The sequence below is a fragment of the Ambystoma mexicanum genome, chromosome 6q (assembly GCF_040938575.1).
Source record: "Ambystoma mexicanum isolate Mex_15411 chromosome 6q, UKY_AmexF1_1, whole genome shotgun sequence".
In the NCBI taxonomy this organism is placed as follows: domain Eukaryota; kingdom Metazoa; phylum Chordata; class Amphibia; order Caudata; family Ambystomatidae; genus Ambystoma; species Ambystoma mexicanum.
The window spans coordinates 733,923,968-733,941,860 of record NC_090937.1 but is presented as its reverse complement, the minus strand read 5'-3'; the positions used below and the strand labels follow the sequence as shown (position 1 = coordinate 733,941,860).

Genomic DNA, 17,893 nt, shown 5'->3' with positions numbered 1-17,893 from the left:
CTCCTTCCATACTTGCTGTTCTTAGCTCAAAAGGGCCTAGCGGTATCGTCAATAAAAGTACACCTGGCCGCCATTTCCAGGTTTACTCGTCAACGGCATTCGGCACCATTGTTCAGCGACCGCCTGATTAAGCACTTCCTTAAAGGCCTCTTTCGGAGTTTCCCTCCAGAGAAGACATTTCCGCAGGAGTGGAGCCTCAATCTGGTCTTAACGTCTCTTATGAAGCCTCCTTTTGAGCCAATGTCATCATCGTCTCTAAAGTTTTTGTCGTGGAAATTGGCCTTCCTGGTGGCCATCACTTCAGCCCGACGTATTTCAGAAGTTCAGGCTCTAATGGTAGACCCACCATACTTACGATTTTTCAAGAACAAGGTAGTCCTAGCCACTAACCCACAGTTCATACCGAAAGCTCCTTCGGTGTTCCATAAACATTCCTCTATTGTGTTGCCTACGTTTTTTCCGGAGCCATGCTCGGGAGCGGAGCGCACGTTACACACATTGGATGTAAAAAGGGCTCCCAAGTTTTATCTTCATCGTACGCAACCGTTCAGAGAAACGAGACAGCTGTTCGTGGCCTATGGTTTGGGTGCTAGAGGAAAAGCCATTTCAAAGCAAGGACTGTCAAGATGGGTGTCATCTACCATTTCGTACTGCCATTCCAGGGCAGGGAAGCCTCTTCTACGACGGCCAAGAGCTCATTCAACTAGAGCAGCGGCATCGTCGACGGCACTGTGGGCCGGAGTCCCTCTGGGGGACATCTGCATGGCGGCTACCTGGGCGGCTACACACAACTTTACCCGCCATTACTGCCTGTCGCAGCAACATGCCGAAGATACCCGGATGGGACAGGCGGTGCTCCGACACCTATTCCAATAAGGTAAGCCCCGGCTGAGGGGTTGCATCCTGTGGAATTTATGACTGTATGTGGTTCGTTTTCCTATGTTACCGATTACTGATGTATACATGATCATAGGGAACAGGCTTTGCGAAGAAAGTATATGGGTTTGCATGCACGCCTCCTCTTTGGGGGTGGTACTGCTATGTAATCTATTCTAAGCATGTGAATCCATGAAAGATCCAATGCTGGAAAAGGGAATAGTTTCTTACCTGTAACTCCATTTCTCCAGCATTGGTATCTTTCATGGATTCACATGCGCCCGCCTGCCTCCCCTGAACATGCAAACCGGTTCCCCCACTACTTTGGGGGCCGAAATCTGAGGGAGCGTGGGGGCGGGTCCTGTATTTATATCATGACGTCCTGACGGTGCGGGCACGCATGATACAAAACGAGGTGGATAGGACGCATAAGCGTCGAAAAAGTTTTCCTACGGGAAAGGGTCTATATAATGTACCGGGGATTCCCACCCTGACGACGGGGAATATTCTAAGCATGTGAATCCATGAAAGATACCAATGCTGGAGAAATGGAGTTACAGGTAAGAAACTATTCCCGTCCAGACTACCTGTGATAACGCGGGTCACAATGTATGGGTCTTCATTTTATGCCAATTGAGACAGCCAGAGAACCAGGCAGATATTGCACTTGTTTTTACTATTCTTGGAACTTTGGGTCTGGGGTTAATTATCTGGGACTGTATTGAATTAAGAATAGGGTCATACAGGCCTATTGTTTTCTAATGGGATTGCTTTATTGTTCTTGTGGACTGGTCTGGGGCTGACCCTTGTCAGATAGACTGGAAATGGCTTGGTTGTGGGAGTCATTGTATGGTATAGCATGCTTTTGATAGATATCCTAATTTAACCGTCCATTTGATCTTTGGGTTCATTATATGCATTCTCTGATCAGTGATTCATTGTTTAGTTTGGCCAACATTAATTATTATTATCATTTGGTTTTTTGCCTTCCCTTTTTTGTTTGGTTTGACATGTGGGGTTCGGCTCTAGACTGGTCCACTTTTGTCATGATGTGGTTGTTTATTAGCAGAGCAATGCACTCTGCTTTCTCCAATTTCCTTCCTTGCATTGGTTGTTAAATTCTTGTTAAATCGTCAAATATATGATAGATGGTTGTGTGTGGGGGAGGGTTCACTTTGTTTCTATGAGGGATTGCAACAAATGATTTGGATATGGGATATTACTTTGGTTGTCTACAATTTGTAGATTGTTTGTGGGCCTTTCACGATTGGTCTTGCACAGCATATTATTTGTAATTAGTTTTTATGTTTGATATCCTGTTGCAGATTTCCTAAGTTTGGAATGGTTGAGTGATTGGGGTTGATAAGGTATTTGTGCTTTTCATTAGTTTCTAACTGTTTCTCAGAAACATAATATAATGTTTGTGTTGGGCTTCATAATGGCGTGATGGGTTGGCTGGAGTCATCATATGTGATATTCAAGGTGGCTTGTTGGTTTTTTTTGTGGAATGCTTGCTTTTTGTAACATGCCTGGACCTGATTGTCTTGGTGTTGGTGAATGCTATGTGTCATGGGGATATGATTTTGTGATTGTTCTAGGAATTATATGGAACAACCGATGTCTAATTGACATGTCTGGAGATGGGTGTGTTTTCGTGTGGTGGATTATTATAGAAGGTCAATTTCTTGGATTAGAATTGGTTGGTGGGAGGTGGTTGGGAAGGTATGGGTTGGAGGTGATTTTAATTTTGTGTATTTGGGTGCAGTTGGATGCGTAGTCTGTGAGTGTGTTTTATGTAAGATAGGTGTGGTAGTGATGGATAATACGTCACAATGCAGGGGTTTCTGATTTTAAATTTATTGATATGACTTATGGGCAGGGGAAGGGGGTTTCCTGTTGTATTTTTGAGGTGGAGGTATTGTGGAATTTGTGGATCAGTGGTCAAGAAGTTGTTAGTTGATTGGTCTTACACTTTATGGTGATAGGTTCTGCGGCTTTAATTTAATTATTTTGGAGTACACTTGGTTTGTTATGGCTTAAAGTAGGGTAGGATATTTATTCATAGGTTGTATAATTTGACCTAGGATGCCTGGTAGGTATAGTTCTGAATAGGTTTTGGTGTGTATATATTTTTACTTATTATTAGCCCGATGGCGGTTGGGCTTCTGGTACTGGTAGATATGTGTCTTTTGTTGTCTTTTATGTGTTTTGGGGTGGGGTTTTCTTTCTTTATCACATTTTTCTTTTTTCTTTTTGACTTTTTATGTTCTTAGGTTGGAGGATTTAATTTCCCTTCCGCGGATAGATTTAGTGAGACAAGTCTGTGTCAATAGATGGGATGGTAATTATGTGAAATGCAGATAATTCTCGTGGTGAGTTATTGATCCTTTAATCTTTGTTTCATGGAATGTCAGGAGTATTGGATGTGTGTTTAAAAGAAGGAAGGGTTTGGCACGGATATGGAGGAGTAAAGGTGACATTGTGTTTCTTCAGGAGACTCACTTGAATGAGAAGATTGGGGATTATTTGACTACTCGCAATTACCCACAGGCGGTATCGAACTATTATGATACTAAGTCTAGGTGGGTTAGTTTTTTATTTAGGGGGGATTGTCGAAATTGAGAAAACGGTAAAGGATCAAGAAGGTCGTATACTTCTGATTTGATATTTTACATAATGGGAAGAAACTTACTGTGGGGACAGTATATGCTCCATGTGCCCCAGATATGGGTTTTTTTCAGGAAATTGGATGATCTTTTGGGGGAGGTGGTGGGGGAGGTGATTATTTTAGGTGGAGATTTTAACTTGGTGATGTTGACAGAAAGTCTCATTGTAGATATAATAATGGGAAATTAAGTGCGGAATTGAAACAGTTTGCTTTTAAGTATAATCTGGTTGATATTTGGAGGGTTCATCATCTAAGAGATAAGGAATATTCGTTTTATTCGCCGGTCCATAATTCATACTCTCGGATTGATTTTTGTTTTGTGATTAGTGATAGAATGGTTGGTCAGACGTTTAGTTCAAGTATTGGAGAGAGGTGTATTTCTGATCATGCACTCATAGATCTGAAAATCAATTTACATGGTTTTCATAAAAAGAATATGAGATGGAGAATGCAAGCTAATTCACTTAATGACCCTTCAGTTAATGTGGGATTGGATGAATTTATTCAAAAATACTTTGAGGGAAATAATAGATCTGCTGACATTAAGATTGTGTGGGATTGCTTTAAAGCGGTTTTACGGGGTGAATTGATTTGTAGAACTGCCCATGCTAAAAATAAAAATAAAGTAAGGATTGAAAAATTATAGAAGGAGATTGTGGGTTTGCAAAGGAATTGTGCACAAGTAGGGAAGGTTTGCATGAAAGATACATTGAATTAATTGGAAGAGGAGTTAAAGATGCTTTTGCATTCACAAGCAGGGAAGAGTATATGTTATACGAAGCAGCACTTTTGGGAATTTGGGGATAAAAATGGTAGACTTCTGGCAAATAAACTTAATGGTCTGATGGTGGACAAGTGTATTCCATCTATTGAAAATGGTAGAGGTGAGTTATTTCATAGGAGTGAAGATATTTGTGAAGAGTTTAGATTGTTTTATAAAGAGTTGTATAAGGAACAATTACATCCTTCTGAAACGGACTTGCAGTCTTTTTTTGATAACGTTCACCTTTTAAGACTTAGAGATGACAAATAATTGATTCTAGAGTCTGCGATTGATGTGGCTGAGGTTACTGCTGCAATATTGCAATTGAAAGATGGAAAATCGCCTGGGCTGAATGGGATTATTTCGGAATTTTATAAAAAATGTGTTGAGCAAATATTGCCTATTTTATGTGTCCCTTTAATTAATTTTTAAAGTCAGGAAGGGTATGCGATTCAATGACAGATGCGATGATTACTGTCATTCCTAAACCTGATCGAGATCACAGGAAGTGCAGTAATTATAGACCTATTTCGCTGTTGAATGTGGATTTCAAGATATTTACCAAAATGTGGGCGAATAGGCTTATGGTTAATATGGGTGATCTAGTGGATGAGTCTCAAGTGGGTTTTATCACGGGCAGATATTTAGATGTCATTGGAATACATCATATTAAAAAATCGAAAGGGATAATTGGGTTTTTTGATGCGGAGAAAGCATTTGATCGAGTTAATTGGAGGTTTTTGGAATGCACTTTATTAGAAATGGGATTTGGACCAACCTTTATGACAATGATTAAGTGTATTCATTATGAGGTTAAAGCAAGGGTGACTATAAATGGTTTAATATCGGAGTCTTTCTCTTTATCTCTTTAGCAAGGGTGCCCTTTATCGTTTTTTTTGTTTGATTTAGCACTTGAGCCTTTGGTGGCTTATATTAGGCAATGTGGAGAAACTAAAGGTTTGTGTGTTGGAGGTGTGGAAGTTAAAATATTGTTTTATGCAGATGATATGCTGGTCCTGTTGTCTAATCCTGAACAATGTGGATTGGTTCTGAAACGGATGTTTGAAGAAGTGGGTGAGATTTCGGGCCATAAAATAAACTGGGCTAAGACTGAGATATTCCCGTTGTCTAATGAGTGTAGTAAAGATATTTTGAAGGTATGGAAATGCAAATGGTCCCCTGAGTATGTTAAATATCTTGCTATGTATATCATTGGTGATTTGAGGAAAATTATGCAATATAATATTGATAAACTAGTGGATAAAATTATATATCCAATAAGACAATGGGAAAGACTTCATTTATCATTATGGGCAAAGATAAATGCGATACAGATGATTTTATTACCAAAAGTGTTATATATAATCTAGTCGATTCCGTTATTGATTTCCAAAAAACAGATTATGCAAATTGAAAAGATTTTTCAATGTTTCTTGTGGGGGTTGGGTAAGAAGCCGCGGATCTCTAGATTTATGCTGATGCAAAGTGTGGATGGAAGGAGGTTTTGGATATCCTGACTTATATAAATACTGTAAGGCGTTCCTGCTCAAGAAGGGTACTTATTATATGAATGATGACTTTGTAAGTGCTTTATGGCACGCATAGAGAGAGGGGTTTGCAATCTGTATCGTTTAAATAGCCTTTATACCACGGGCAATATGTCGGTTAATAGATTAAAGTTGAAGTCTATAGTGGCAACCAGGCAAACCTTGCAGGGATGGTTTGGAGATAATAGCCAGTCGTATGGTTTTAGTGAAGATGCTTATCTTTGGCACAATGAGGTTTTACAATTAATCGATAGATGTTTGATTTGGCAAAATTGGGTTTGGAAGGGGGTTTTGACAATAGGTGATATATTGGATGGTGATGATCTTTTGGCATTTGGGGACATACAGAGGAAATATGGGTTGCATGAAAGAGAAAGACAAAAAATATGAAGATATGAGCTCCCTGATCTATCTTAGGAAAAGGATGATTGGCAATTCATTGGGGATCAAACCCGCACTGTGCCAATTGCTTACAGGACAGGAATATTCTGTGCCTACATAAATGACCTTTATGCAATTGGAAGATAAACATGTTGCAGCGTGGGATACATTGGGAATGGTGTGGTCGGATGATCTAAATATGTATTTTTTACAGACAGGGAATGGAAGGATATTCTTAGGGTAAGTGCCAATGTGGGTACGGATTTGAACTTGTGTCTGATTAGACAGAAGGTGGTGGGTAAGGTGTACTGGACACCAGTTAAAATGTATAAACTGGGGTTACAAACTGATAATCTATGTTGGGGATGTGGAAATGATGTTGGCACCCTTATGCATCTTCTATGGGATTGCTCTAGAGTTCGGACTTTCTGGACTGATGTGATTGATAGAATTGATTTAATTTTGGATGTAGCTTTACAGAGATCGGGTGGAAACATTATCTTATTTCTACATCGAGGTAGGTGTAGGCGTTCTTTGAAATAGAGTGGTTGGATAAATAAGGCTTTACTGGTGGCCATAAGACTGATCCTTCGAGTTTGGAAAACTAGGAAGAAGCCTACAGTTGAAGATTGGTTAGTTGATTTGCGCACCTTATCGAATTTTGAAAAGTTCTCATTTAGAGTGAAAGACAAGGAAGAGGTATACAATCTGTTTTGAGGTCCATTCAATGCCTTGTATGATTGACTATATAGGCTGTGGATTAGTATGAGGAGTGGTACAAATGGTGTAATGGGAAAAGGAAGAGGAAAGGAAAAGAGATAGGGAAGGGGAAAAGAAGAGGGGAAAGATAATATATATATATTTTTTTCTTCTCACTATTATACTTTTTGGGGGATTTGGTTTGGTGTCTGTGTGTTGTTGGTGTTTGTGTGTATGCTCTATGTTTAACGTTTTTATTGACTTGTATTTTGCTCTTTTATTGTTTACAAAAATGAAAATTTTCTTAGTATGTCGGAGGGATCATTTGATTATGCTGTTTGTTTATTGATATGTTCTCTAATTGAATAATTTTGATTTGTGTTCTCTGGTTCACTATTCCTTTCTTTATTTGATTCTTCTGTGATTTGATTTAATTTAATGACATACTAATAAAGAGATTTAAAAAAAAAATTAATGTGGCATATCGTTTCTTTTCGTGCAAACATTTGCATAAATATTATTGTAATACTGTACATTTTGCTTACATGATTTCTAGACTTTCCATTTGAGCAATATAAAATGAAGCTTGTCCTCCAACTGCCCCTACGAAAAGAAATTAGATTTTCATCCATTCAGTTTCTTTCAATTGCATCTTATCTTTTCTTTGTTACTTGCTACATTTTATCCTTGGCATTTTTACTACGAGAGATTTAGGGACAAATTACAAAGTGACTCTGTATTGTGTGTTCACATTTCCTCGTCAAGCTAGGTTTCAATATTGAATTTATTGAAGAATAGAAAAATATTATGTTCCTATTACAATATTAAGCTCTAAAACGTTTCTATAAATATCCTCATTCCTAATCAAACCAAGTTTAATGATTATTATTTTATCAAACAAGAGTACATGCTCACATAGAAATGTTCTTGTTTTACATCAGGTCAGCCACTTTTACAATTCAAATATATTATTACTTTATTTCATTCTCAATTTAATTTGGGAAAAATGAATAAAAACAAATGGTTTTTTAAACCCTATTGAAACAGTGTCCTATACTATTAACTAGAATTAAATCAAATATTTATTGTGCTTTGTATAAAATAGTAACGGTTCACAATATACCATCCCACCCCCAACCAGGGGTTCGGTGTGGGCTCGGGTTGCAGTGCTGGCATCATCTCTATGGATAAAAACAGCATCCACGTGGGGTGGGGGGTGGCAAGAATGTACTTGTGTGCTGACATCTCAGCACAAATAGGTGCACAGTACTGTCTTTCTTCTCTGGCTGTTGAGAGCAGGCAGGGTCCATGTTATGTTATATTGTATTTGTATAGCGCTAACTTCCATTGTATGGCCTCGAAACGATGGGTGGATAAATGCCCTTTGGAGGACCATATACCGAGATGTGAGATGTGAAGGAAGGATTTATAAGATGCGTGTGTGCATTTCTTTCCTGCACAAATGTAGGTAGGGTGTGGCTAGGACCCTAATAGCAGCCCATAGATATCAGATGAGAGGACGGTTGCCATGACCGATGTCGGGGGAGTAGGAGAATCGGGACACAGATTATGTTAACAGCTGGACCAAATTTTTTTCATATGACTAAAGTGTATTCTCTTGCTGATGGTGTTGTGCGTTTGGATGGGTGAAGTCGAGCAGTTTCTATTGCAGATGTATGGAGGTGGGTGGGCCGTGCCAAAAGAGGGATACAGCTGGGTTCCGTTGTGATGAGTGCTTGACGTTCCTGCAAAGCAAGACTGACACCAAGTTAGATAAGGGCTTGGAGAGCTTATCATAAGGCCTGACTGAGATGCCTTCTGTGGGGGGCCATGTCCCCCCCTTGTCGACTCCTCAGTTGCCCCTGCATTCCTGTTAGGGGCTTGTAATTACTCCTAGGTCCTGTCCACTTTCCTCCATACTTTTTGGACATGTCGTCCTGTGGGACGGGACCAGAGCACTTTTGTAAAAAAGCATCAAATTGAAAATGTGTCCTTCTCTTTCTATGCGGGGTACCGCACACAGCCATAACCCCGCCCTCCTTTGCTCTGCCCCATGCATCGCCCTTCAGTCCTTTTCTCTGCACGGTCGGGGTTGGATGCACTAGCATCACCGGGTAGACCTTTTTTCTTTCCCGTTGTCCTTCTCTCCTGCTCCGGTTCTGCGGTCGCATAGTCCTCAGTCTATGCCGTAGCGTCTGGGATTTGCCACTTGTTCTTGCGAGCGTCGCTTCGCTAGGGCATATCCCCATTCTCTCTGCTTGGAGTGTCTGGGACCAGATCACTGTTGGAAATCGTTTTTTTCTTCTGCAACTCCCTTTCGGTCCGGGCACTTCAACGTCGTCTTCGTAGGTGGGAGGAAATCTTCCAGAGGTTCCTCCATCGCAGTTCTAACTCTTCATTTACAGAAGAGATGCCCGGTAAGTTTTTTTACTTTTCAGGGCACCCCGGCCGGGGGACTCCTTCACAGGTTCCTCCAGGTCCGGGAGGTGCTTCAAAAGCTCTGCTACCGGGGTTATCCCTGAGGTGCCTCGCAGGCCTAATAGGCGTACCAGGGGTTTTCTCTGAGGGTTTCCACGAGGGGACTGCCTACACCGGATCACGATCCGAGGTTCACCGATCAGGTGCTAATAGCCAGCATAGTCGTGCTGAGGCGTTTAGTACCGGAGGTCGCTCCGAGGTCTTCTTGTCTGGAGCTTCCCACACAGACACAGGGTTGCGCCCTGAGGCCTCTGAGGCTTTCTGTACCGAACCACGGTTCGAGGCCCCTCTCGAGGGAGCTATTAAGACCGGACTCTGTTCCGAGGTTCCTCTTTAACAAGGCTAAGGTGTGTACCAACAGAACTGAGAGGCCTGTAAAGGTCTTGTCTGTGAGGTGGATTCCTAAACTTTCCTGCGCTCGCAGAGGTACCGGTTCTGTTGAGGGGGTACAGGGAGAGGTCGTTGACCGTAACTCCCCCGTTACCGGCGTTGCTGTGGTTTGGAGGCTAATTCAAGGGACAGGATGTCCAGTAAACATCCAAGGCCCCATAGTACCGGCTCTGACAAGGATCCCTGTGTCAAGGCTAAAATTTCAGTCAAGTCCTCTGACCAATCTGTGGAGCCAACTGCCACTTTGGATTCTTCCCTCACACCCACACTATCATCGGCGGGTGCTCGAACCTTCTTTTGGTGGGCAACCTTATCCATGTGACAGTGTGAATCCGTTCCGCCCTTCCTATGACTGGCGTGCTTGGATGCCAATACTGCATACGATCTCGCTTCCTGGCAGCCTCTTCATCAGAGGATGCCTTTTTCGGGATGTTTCAGAGACCTATGCACTCTGACCCCACGAGGGAGTACTTGAAGATCCTTTCTTGTAGGTCTGTCACCAGGGTTTCCCCTGAGGTGCCCCAAGGACCTAACCGGCGTACCAGAGATTCCTCTGAGGGTTCTGACAGACCTGCAGGGGGTAAGGTAGTCACTACGGTGAGTAACTTTGTTATGCTCGCCCATGAGATGATGTAAGTCTGTGAGGATGTTGAAGGGAAAAGCAAGGTTTGGAGAGCATTCCTGAAGGCGAGGTGATACTCAAGGCATGGATCACTCCGGAAACCCATAGAGCAGCAAATTCATTTGTGAGACCCCCACCCTGGACCCTCAATGAGGAAAATGCAATTATGGCTGTGCAGAACAACAATTCAAATGTGAGACACACACCCAGTGGGGAGATTCAGTGAAGCAATCTAGCTGTGAAGGCCAGCCCGGCAATGTGAGTGCGTCAAGCACAAACATTGACTTTTGGGTTGGCTTTCTCAGTGATAGTATTGAAGGATGTCAGGTATAGAGCATTTGCTCTTGGAGGTGGGGAGGTATGTGAGCTAGGACCTTTGTGTTCTGGCTCTTGACAGTGTTGGGTCATTTGAATTAATATGTTTGGGGCTTTACCCTCCATATTGTGACTCTACTAACCGTATAATGACATTATTGGTGTATTTGAGGCTAGACTTGGCATATGATTGCAGGCTGTACATAACATATGGTAAAAAACGCAATACTTCGGACATAAAGACATACAGACAGATAGGCGGCCATACAGACAAGGCTTTGTGTGCCAGGTTTAGGGGCAGACTAGACTATTGACTAGAGTTCACAAAATAATTGGATAGATCACCTGACATGTGAATAGAGATATAGATGGATGCATAGATGGTGATAACTAGATAAAGATGTAGACATAGGGCCTCATTACGAGTTTGGAGGTGCCCATTTCAAGCTGCCTCCAAACTCTGGTCCAGTTGCCTGAATGGGGAAATACTTGGCCATTCCGACCTAGGTGGGCCTGGTATTTCCCAATTGAGGGAACCCGGACCCAGACCATCCCTATTCCCATTCGAGCCCCCATAAGGCTCAATGGATGATGCTAACAGGCCCGTTATTAAAGTGCCAGTTGTTAGCATGCTGGTCCCCTCGCGGGACCCGCAAAGGATGTCTGGTCTGACCAGACATCCAGAACGGGTCCCGCGAGGGAACCTCGTAATGAGGGGGTATGGGTTTAACGGCGCCGGCACCTTTACCGGCACTGTTAAACCCATACCGCCCGGTCGTAATGAGGCCCATAGAGATATGCGCTGAGATAGAGGGATATAGGGTGATGCATATAGGGAGATGAATAAATGAAGATGGAGATCAATGAACAAATTGGTATATATAAAAAGAGATACACACAGTTACATTTGCATAGAGTGCTAGATAGAGAGCCATAGAGACATGCATATCTATAGAGGTATATAGCTAGACAGAGATGGATATGCAGATAGACATAAAGAGATACCCACAGTAGAATGTTTAGATGGGTATGTATATAGATAGATCTATACATAGACAACTAGGTAGAAATGAGGCATGCATTGAGCAACAAAATAATGAGATATACAAATACACAGAGAAGCAAAAATTGGATGAATATAATTGTGTGTCGATTAATGCAGTTAGAGAGATTGATAGAGGGCGAAGTATGTATACATGGAGATGCAGAGCCACAGATGGATATAGGTAGATGAAGAGATTTACGTACATATGTAAAGATTACTAGAGATGTACACAGTGCCAAAGATGTTGCTCGATGGAACTGTTCATATCGATTCATGAAAACACAGGTCAACATGGACAGACATAGAGAGATGCATACAATGAGGTATAAGATGCAGAAATGGAGAAAGAGGTGGTTGGTTATATAAACACGATTACATATGGATACATTTTATATATATGCAAGAGGAAGCCTTTGTTGTCATAGAGCTATTGAAGAGTGGAGGAAGATTTAATGACTCAATGCATTTGCAGTGCTGATGAGAAGATGTATAGACTGGTCTCAATTTCAGCAATGTTTATCTGGTAACTGGTTGGCCCAGACACATGGGCATACATATTTGCCTAATGAGGATGGTGAGGAGGATATGCCCTGTGACGAATCTTACAATCTTGTCACTGATTTCCTGGAAGGAATCCTCTCTTATGTGGAGAAAGGCAGAAGCTATCTGACTCTGACTGTGACCCTGGGGCTGGTTATCTGCGGGAGGATCACATGGGAGAGGATAAGCTCCAGGAAAATACTCACAAGGCGCACTGCCAGTCAATGGATCGGGAGCACAGATGCTGGTGAAACACGAACGCTGAAGAAGCCACACACAGCCGGTAAGTGCAGGGAGAGTAAGCGGGTTACTGGGGCACTTCTGGGCGAATGGCGTGTACTGTGTATTACGCAAGCGAGCCCAAGATAAGACAGTGCAATTATTACCGATAAGAATATTAACAAGAGAAAGAGCCCAAGTAAAGGCAGAGAAATTATTACTGATACAAACATTGATGAGGGAAGGAGCCCAAATAAAGGCAGAGCAATTATTACTGATACGAGTATTGTTGAGAGAAAGAGCCTCGGTGGAAGACAAACTAAAGGAGTGAAAATGGAAAGGGTCATTCTCCTTAAAGATTGTCGCTTTATTTTGAAGATTAACAGCAAATCTGTGGCAAAACCACCAGACAAAATCTAGGGGAAGGGAAGCCCCCTTTCCTAGTGAAACCTTATTTCTTTTCTGCACTTTAGAACTTCGTTTGAAACTTCAAGAAAAAGCTATAGGTCTATAGAGAAATCTCCATTTTCACCTTGTATTTAGTTTAGAGTGCAAGGGTCAGTTTAGGATTTTGGACACAGGACTGCGGAGGCTTTTTTTGCCATCCTGGCACAGACGTTCCTTAGTTTTGTTGAGGCAGGGAAAGCCCTCATATAGCTAGGTATAGATAGGATTTCCCCAACCCCTCTTATTATGTTAACAACAACAGTTTACAACCAAAGCTGAACATGCCACTGTGTCAGAGTCTCACTCTTGATGCCTTACAGCCCCATACATATGGTTATTGTACCCATTGTCAAACCTTGTTGGTAATATTGGCAACACAGTTTCACATTTAATATTGGTCTCTTTTAATCTCATCAGTTCCTAAATACACCAACTTATCATTGACGTCACAGTCCATACATCCTTTGGTTGGAACTGTTTCATTTTTTGTCAACACTTTTTTATTTTTAAGTTCAATCTGACCCCAATCCATGTTACTTTATGATTATTTTAAGACAATTTATGTTACACACACGCACACACGCACACACCCACACACACACCTACCTAGAATAAAAATACCAATAAGTATCATGTCAATCTTGATTGAAGGCCTTCCCCACACTTCATTTCCATGGAAAAGTGTTTCCAAAGGCCATCCCGTGGTACCTTCACTAAAGTTCGTTCTGTTTGTACTTCCTGGGGAATGCCTCCTCCAGTGCACCATTCTCTTGGAATGCTTTGCCTGTGCTTCTACTTGAGTGGTGCTTTGGTTCGTCTTGGTGGCTGAATGCTACTGAATCCTTGCTTTGGGCGTTGGATTCATGGGACGTTTGAGTCCGACAATAACCATAATGTTTCAAGGAGACTTAGCAGACTGTTCACCTGATCAACTTCAGAGGACCTGCCAAAGAGTACCAGTGTAAGAGAGCAGAGGCAGAGAAGGACAATAGAGAAGGGTGCAAGTTGCAGGACAAGTTTATTTGTCACACCTCTTGGGTGCAAATTGCAAGATCAACCAGGATTTCTACCTTCCACAGAAGCCTTCCTTCTACCATAAAAGGGCAAAGGATAAGAGAGAGCTCGTTGACACTGTCAAATATCATTGAAGCAAATGAAATGAACCAGAAAAAAAAAATCTTGATTCCTCTTAATAAAACATGTGCTTTGTCTACTCTACTCACTGTTACCTCTGCTTCCACAAACTGCAATCGGCAGCTTACTTTACCATCAAGTGCATGCTTGTGTCATGATAAACAACCAAGTAGCTTAGCCTTTTTCCACTGCATTGTCTAAGGGCAAACCTAGACCCGCAATTACTAGCAACCACTCAAGTAATCATTCTTGTCCTGTAAACCCTTGTCCTGTCTACAATATATTTTATAATGTGAGTGTGGTGTAGAGTTTCTTATTCAGTGTAGTTCTTATGGAGGTTAGGGATGCTGGATTTTCTGTCTTATGCCACGACAACATATTCCAGAGTATTATACTAGCACCCCAGGACAAACATTCAAAGTTGTCCATTGTGTGTGTGGTATAAGATTAACATATTTATGTATATATATTTCAATGTGGGAATCTTCGGTTATTTAGCCATCCATTATGAAAACTAAAGAACAATCTAAAGTTGCTTCTTTCACCTGTGTGACTTTTAATATTCAAATGTGGCAGTGATGTCCTTGTCATGTATGTGCCTTTTCTCATTGTCCACTTTGGAAAATCAAGAATTACAATTGAAAAACATAAAATAACACCCAAAATAATTTTGCATTTTAAAGATAAATTTGCTTTGTAATGATGTCCCATAAACCAGCCACAAAATGTTTTCCATTTTCATTTATTTATATACGTTTGAAACATTTGATTTAGGACAAAATGTATTCAGAAATTTCATAAAAATGCACATTTAATGAGAAAATACTCATATTTATTCAAAAACTAGACATTTATTGAATTAAAATGTAAAAATATTTGACAAAATAAGTACTGTTGAACTTTTTATAAAATAAAATGTTATATTATTACAGTTTGTGATTTAAAAAAAACGTGTATAGAAAGACTATTTAAAGACCACACCACTTCATTTGAATCTTGAAGTCAACTTTCCAACAATTTCAACTTGTGGAGGCTAACCCACATTAGCAATGTTCTGTGGCAGAGACTGCCCCCTGGGAATATAATCTGTCAGTCCGTGTGTTTGCATTGCCAGCACAGTCAAGTCAGATCTTTCACAAAGTCATATTCCATCTGCTCTAATATTGGCTTAGCCACCCATTGTTTTTTTTCTTTTTAAAGGCCATGGTGTAACAAAGCATGAAAAAAGCACCTCATGTCCTTGCTTGTTACCTACCAAAGTTCTTATTGTGAGCAAGTACATCTAGCCTTGTTCTAGCCCCCATACCGTCTATCCTGAAATATGATCTTTTAGGCCTTTAGTTTAGGCACATTTTATGGAAAACCTCAAAATCAGTAGTGTGGCAAAATTCTATTAGGCTCTTTAAATCTCTGATAAGCGTTTTGTCACAAACAATCTTTTGGAGGATCATGTGAATAGGGAAGTCTTGCACAAACCACTTTTTCTTAAGTTCGTGCTCTTCACTGAAAGGTCTGTGCGTGCACTTGTGAAAATTCTTGTTATCCTCTCCGAGTGTATGTTGGAACTGTGATGGAGCATTGAACACCACTTTTCAACTAGAATCAGGACTGCACCCTTGCAAGTCTATGACCACCACCAAAGGTGGTTGCTGATGAACTGTGACCATTTTAAAATGTCTACCGACACCCTATTTCTTTTGTCCATATCCTAGAAGTGGTAAGTGCAATAATTGGCTGAAAATCCAGGACTGGTACTTTTCCAAGAATGTGTTGTGCGGACCACAAAAAGTGCAATGGTCATGCACACAACTCCCATTGATCTTCAGGTTGGTGCCTTTGACTGCTCGAGTAAACTTCGCCAATGGCTCTTGCAAGGAAGGCATGGTATCCAACAGTAAAACGGACACGTGATCACAGTTAAAGGGTGATTACTGAAATTCAGCTGGGTTTGAAAAACTCCTATCTAATCCTAAATCTAAAGATGGAAGCAAGCTATGACCCTCAAATAATAATAACACAGTCCTATTGATGTCTTGTCAGAATAAAAGGGCCTATACTAATACACCTATTGCCAATCCTTACTTCTAAATACATATAGTGTGGAAAAAATGTTAGGCAAAAGATAAGTGTTCAAGAAATGATATGTCAGGATATTCAAGCCGTTGGCCTCCCTTCCCCATGTTTTCAACATGGGACAATGCGGCACACTCGAGCTTAGCACAGTCTCTGGCTTCTCTAGCATAAGGATGCAGTTAAAGTCTCAGTATCAGGGCCTTCTATGTCAAAGTCTCTTTGCCATTCAAAGTCTCTTACTTCCTGATGCAACAAACATTCAAGAGTTCCTGTCTCCTCAGGACTCACATGTATATAACTTCTCTGGTGATTTACTATTCACCCAAGGTTCCCCACTGCAGGGCTCAGACCTACTTTAACCCAAAACCTTCAATTGGTCTTCCGTCACAGGACCACTTCGATTCACATTTATTTGCTCTCTTTCAATTGATCTCCGTCTGCCGGGCTCGGACCAAATATATCTGCTGTTATTACTTCTCAGCTTCATACCTTACAGAGACCTTCGTTTGAGCACCCACGTGGTGCCGGACCACTCCGTCAAAGGTATTGTAGTTCGCTTCAAAGTTCCATCACTAATCAGCAGTTTAACTTCATTTATGTCTCTTATCAGATGCATTTTATCAATGTTTGTTCCAGCGCTCGAGATACAGTGTTTGCTGCTTGCAACCTTGGCTTCAACCCAGACCGGTCTTGGATCAGTCTCCCCAACTCACGGGCTGTGTTGCTTTCACTGATGCAGCTTTGTTCTTGGAGCCACGGAAAGTACCACAGTGGCTGGAGATTCACCCCGCCTTGATTACTGACACAGGAGACCCCCGGGTACATCTGATACACAATGCAGGAATTTTCAGCCTGGTTTCCAGGTCTTGCGCTTTCTGTTCTCGAGGTTTCTTGAAAGTAACGGTTCCTTGTCGAAAGGGTCAAGGGAACTTCCTTCCTTGCGACCCCCTTCTGTTTCGCCATCTTTCGCCTCTCGTTAAACTGCCATCTTGGAACTGCTGTTTCCTCGTGTGCTTTGCCTCGCTCAGAGTGTGTTCTCATGCTCCACCTTTTATTCGTGTGGGGACGTGTAATAGGAGTCATGATGAGTGATTGTCGATAATTGCCTGACCTCGCCTATCCATAGTATTGGCAGAGTTTTTGCTGAGGTTTTGCAGTCTCTGGCAGTCTGCTTTGCTGGTCTGTTTTCATTTACCATTGGAGTGAAGGAGGAGTTTCCCAACAAAAACCTTGCCGCAACGTAGAGCGTTTGCTGAGGTTTTGCAGTCTCTGGCAGTCTGTAGAAGGCTGGGGGCCGGGGAAAGGTCACAATGGCAGCCCCGAACGAAGCGGCTATCCATTCAATCTAATCACCAGAAGATGTGATACTGTCTGCTAAGCCGTCAAGGACTTTAGAGCAGCGCCTATTAAACAAAAACAGCAAGGGGAGTGCTGGTGGCGGGGCTGATTTGAACATTGACATTGATACCGCAATTTACACTGCCCACTGTGAACAATCAGCTACACGTGTGAATCAGGGTTTGGACTCAACATGCCGGAGACTAACCTTTCCCCGTTCAACATTGAGGTGCAAGTTACCGCGAGTACAGGGCAATAAATCGACAACTTGAAGGAGGTGTCTTTAAGATTGAACGACTGGGAAGCAGCGGTTGAGGAGAGCGAGCATACCCATCGGCACCCAAGCGCCTCCTCTACC

General features: G+C 41.8%; 1 protein-coding gene across 2 annotated transcripts in view; it reads left to right on the top strand.

The window, feature by feature from the left end:
* NR3C2 (nuclear receptor subfamily 3 group C member 2) overlaps nt 1-17,893 on the top strand; it is a 2,234,141-nt gene that overhangs the window by 61,715 nt on the left and 2,154,533 nt on the right. The window lies entirely within an intron of this gene.